This window comes from Crocuta crocuta, unplaced genomic scaffold, assembly GCF_008692635.1.
Source record: "Crocuta crocuta isolate KB4526 unplaced genomic scaffold, BGI_CrCroc_1.0 scaffold159, whole genome shotgun sequence".
Lineage (NCBI taxonomy): Eukaryota > Metazoa > Chordata > Mammalia > Carnivora > Hyaenidae > Crocuta > Crocuta crocuta.
The window spans coordinates 2,119,406-2,124,439 of record NW_027533263.1 but is presented as its reverse complement, the minus strand read 5'-3'; positions in this window follow the sequence as shown (position 1 = coordinate 2,124,439).

The window sequence follows — 5,034 nt, the reverse complement described above, 5'->3', positions numbered from 1 at the left end:
CACAGCGCACAGTAAGGCACGCGCCCCCCANCGGCCCTGCTCGCCGCCGCCTCCTCCTTCGTCTCCTTTTCTACTCCCCCGTTCCTTCTTCAGCCCCAAAAGCTCGGCCCCCAAGTTTCTGCCAAACGGGCGATTCTCGTTCTGAGTCGGATCGGCGCCTTAGAGCCAAGAGCTCAGCGAGTTCTTTTTGGAAATCCAGTTACACTGCGTTCCGAAGCTGCGAGGGCCCTGTGCCCGCGGCCTGGGCCTGGCCTCTCCAGCCTCGCGAAGCCCTGGCCCGTGAGTCCCAGCGCCCGCCGCCGCCGCCCGCCGGGAGAGAGCGCAGAGTAACGCCTCTGAGTCGCGCAACTCGCCAAAAGAAGCGTCGGGCTCGCAGGGTTCCGGGCCGCCCCGCCCCCTCCCCTCCCCCCATTCACAAACCACTCCGGGGGCGGGCCCTCGAGCTCCAGGGCGGCCCAATGGTAGCCTTTGTTTTCTGCGCGGCGGCCTCCGGATTGGATGGAAGTCGGAAGGGCCGGGCGAGGGAACCGGAGAGGCGGAGTCTGCAGCGCTCTGGGCGGATTCCTGAGGGGAGGGGCAGGGGGCTGGTACCGAAAAGTTAAGAAAAACTTTTACGGTGAATTCGCTTGAGGGTGAGGGGGGTAAACGCACCAGAAAGGAAATTTGCTTTAAGGATTTGTTCCTCTTCTGAGTACACTAAAATACACATTCTCGAACAGGAGGGCGCATGGAGAGAGGCTTTTGCTGGAAGAAGGTGGGAATAGCGCAGCGCCTCAGAGGAGAGACTTGATCAGGAGTCACGTTAGACTTGCCAAGGCTGAAAGTGCTGGGTTTGGCAAGGGGGCTTTTGGGTATCTGGATCCTAAATGTGAGGTTCGGTGCCGAGGGAGAAAGGGGTGCGCTTCGCAGATCGCTTTTTTCTCCCCAGACCCAAACCGACCACGTGAGGCCACAATCCCTCTCACCCCCTCTCCCCGGTTGTAAAAAGGAGGAGGGGCCGCGCCCAGGGAGAAATCGGAGTCGGGAGGAGGGGGCCGACTTAAAGGCGGGAGGAAGTGCAGACCCCTCCGAGGAGTGAGGGCCCGGGAGCGGCGGGCGCCGGGCCCGCGGGGCCCCCGGGCCCCCAGGCCACCCCTCCCGCGCGTGCGGCCCAAAGTATAGAAGTCTGGTGTGGTTTTAGTGCGGTTATGAGAAAACTAAGACAGTGTTGTGGGGGAATGGTTATAGAAGTACCTGAGACGGAATGCCCAGCAACACACTGTACGGTTTAAAGTGCGCCTTCGATTGCGGTGCTTTCCGTAGTTCTTCGGCATGTGGCATTCGTGATCTCCACGATGCAGAAGCCACGACTTGATCGTCTAGTTGAAACGTACACAGAAAAGTTTTAATGCGCAATGGAAACCAGGGCATTTGCTAATTAAGGCGTTTTCGAAACACAAAGAGAGGTTATACGTGTTCTCGAGTGGCGTTTTCTGATTGGCAAGCGATCTTTTGTTCCCGGGTCAAAGCTTCGCCCTACTCTCGGCACTGGCGTTCCCGTGCGCTCTCCGGTTACTCCCGGCGAGGTCAGAATTTACTGGGGGGGGGCTCTTCCCTCTACTCTGGGCAGCACAGAATATCATGAATTCCCATGCAGGACAGTGACGTATTAAGAAAGGAAAAATTTGTGTCTCGCTTACCGTCTCTCTCTCTCTCTCTCTCTCTCTCTCTCACACACACACACACACACACACACAAATCAATACTGTGCTCAAGAAAACGTTACTCCTGGCTGAGCCTTTCCTCCTGCCAGTCTCAGGTCTAAGGCGCAGGAACCTGATCAGAATTCCCTCGAGGTTGTGTATTTGCAGAAGTTGCTGCCTCTGCTGCCTCACGTGAGCTTCTTCTCTAGTAAAGAAAAACTGGTTCTGGAATCTACGACAGTTAATTGGGTTCCCTTTATGGGAGACTTCGGTTTCCTCTTTTTTTCTTTTATTCATTTTTTATTACTAAAGTTTCCTGAGCATCTTACTTTTCACTTCACAGTTCTTTGTCGTTTCCCACTCTTGTTAATGGATCTGGAGAGCCGAATCATTTGGGCCAAGATAGGGTGTCAGACTGCTCACATTCTCCATCCGCCCCTCCACAGGAGTCCTTATATTCTTTTTCCTCCAAAGCATCAGTTTCCCCCTCACACCCAAGACCTTATTTGTTTTCTATTGGGTTTTCTGTCTCAGAGTAATACAAAGGATTAATGACATTTGCTTTAAAAACAGTTTATTCCTTCCTTGTATTTTTTTAAAAGCTCCCTTTTGCTTTCTAAATTATTATTCTTACTACCTAACATTGGGGAGCATTGATACTGCCTTGAAAGATGTTGTTTAAAGACAATGCTGCTGCTTTGCTTTGTCATTTAAAGTGTGTGTGGTAGGGGGTTGGAAATCCTTTTTTCTCTCTCTGAGCTTCTGGATATCCTCCTTTTCTAAATCAAATTTTCATGCTTATTCATCAGGCCACTGATCTAAGTCATCTTTGCTTATTGAGGGAGAAATTGCAAGCACTGTCATCAAATAAAATGAAAACCGACAGGATAAAATACTGTGTCTCAAATACAGCTAAAACCAGTTTAGTTGACGAGTTTTTACTCCCCATATCATAGCCCCAGACAGCTTGCTGATGATAGGTAATAGGGATAATTATTTAGAAAGAAAAAAGGAGAACCTTTTAAGAAATTACAAGGGGTGAATGGAATATTTTAAAAACAGTCTACGCATAAGATGCAGAAAACCAGTGCCATGGAAAGTATCACAGATGTCTTGTTTCTCTGTCCCAGGAAGATAAGTGCAAAAAGCATAAAAGCAAAGACTAATTTTTTTGGAGAGTATTTTGTTTTTTAAAATGACTTTTAAAAGCCTACTCCACAATTATTCTGAAAAATAAGGATTTGCTGTTTGTGAGAAGGGTGTGGTAGCTGCCCATGTCTTGCCTGATACAGAATGCTATGATTTTAAAGAGCTAAGTAATAAAAAAGAGTAAATCAGAAAAGCAAGTTCACAATGTAGGGGGCTAAATAAATAGTCTGTTTTAGGCTCTATGGTAAATTTAGTAACATTGGTTCATATTCTGTACAGGATCAATTTAATTTTCTTTTCCAAGCAACTCTTTCCACACCCAACTCCCAAAGCCACTAACTGGTATCATCTTTGGAGAGCTAAGGGTGGAAAATTTTGTAACTGTCTGCTACAAAACTTCCAATTGTCCCTGCCCTTTAAAATAACAAAGGCTTTTATTTCTTCACATCATAGTCCTATGGTCTCACAGAAAAGTGATGGTATTCATTGGCTCCAGTTATTTAAATGCTACTTATTTTGGCCAAGTCCTGGGTTTAACTAGTTGAATTACATTCTGATGTCAGGCCAGATTTGAAAATGGCCACCTTCATGATGCCACTATCCTGTCTGTGGTTGTAGTGAAACTCCAGCTGCAAGAATTACTCATGCAAAGCAAGAAAGGGCAGCTTTAGCATATAATACCCTTTCTGGCCTCTCTTTTACCAATTTTTGACTTTATAACATTAAGGACTTGGAATTTCGAGTTGCCAGGTTGTCATTGAATTCCTTTCATTGTAGTTTGGGGTGTTGGATTGTTCCCAGAATGGGAACATTCTTATCCCTAAGCAGACTTTCACATGTAATGACAGTTAGAGATGTCTAGATTCAATAAGAGGAAGTCCATGCTGAAGTCCTCATAAGTGTGATAGTCCCCACCCAGTAGAGATGATTCATATCGTTCAATCTGTTTGACCATTTCTCTTGTTGCTTGAGGGTTGCATTAGTTATCTATTGTTGTATAACAAATTAGCCCAAAACTTAGCACCTTAAAACCACAGACACTTAATATTTTACAGTTTCTGGGTATTGGGAATCTGGATATGCTTAGCTGGGTCCCCTGGCCCCCGGCTTGGGATTGCTTACGAAACTGCAATTGGGGTGTTGGTGGGGCTACAGTTAGCTCAAGGTTCTACTGGAGGAAGATCCACTTCCAAATTCACTCGTGGCTATTGGTAGGCCTCAGAGTATCCATTTCTAAGGTCATTACATGGCTCTTGGCAGGCCTCAGGTTCTCACTAGCTGTTGGCCAAAGACATCAATTCCTTGCCTTGTGGGCCTCTCATAAGGCCACTTTTAACATGGCACCTTGCTCCCCCAGAGCAAGTGCTGAGAGAAAGGGAGGGAGGGAAGGAGGGAGAGAGAGAAAGAGAGAAAGAAAGAGAGAGAGAGAGAGAACACAGAAGATAGCAATCAAGATGGAAGTCATAGTCTTTCTGTAATCTTAGAAATGACATCTTCGGGTGCCTGGGTGGCTCAGTCGGTTGAGCATCTGACTTCAGGTCATGATCTCATGGCTCATGAGTTCGGTCCCCATGTTGGACTCTGTGCTAAAAGCTCAGAGTCTGGACCCTGCTTCAGAGTCTGTCTCCCCCTCTCTCTCTGCCCCTCCCTTGCTCGCTCTCTCTCTCTCTCTCAAAAAATAAACATTTAAAAAAAAAAGAAGTGGCATCCTGTCACTTTTGCCATTCTCTATTCATTAAAAGCAAGTCAGTAGGACTACCTACATTCAAAGTGTAGCAGGGATTTCTCTGAGGCATGAAAACCCACTGGAGGGTGAGGATCATTAGGAGCCATTTTAGAGAGAGTTTACCATAAGAATTATTCATTCATTCCTAAAGTATTATGGAGATGGGGCTGCAGAGAGAAGCAACTCTTGGGTCCCTGCCCTTGGGGAGTCCAGAGAAAGGTTCACAAATAAAAACACATGCAGATTGGTTTTGATGCCATTTAAATTTGTTAGAACAGAAACCTAATTCTAGCCAACCATTTTTTAAATATATGCCATTGGACTTGAGGGAAAAAGAATGTGGAGGAAGATGATTAATAGAAGATCATCAACAATCCTGGGGAAAACCCTCCAAGTGGAGAGGGTGGGCCATTCTAAGAAATCAAATCTGTACTCAAGGTTAGAACATTTGGACCATAGTCTCTAGAAAGAGACTTT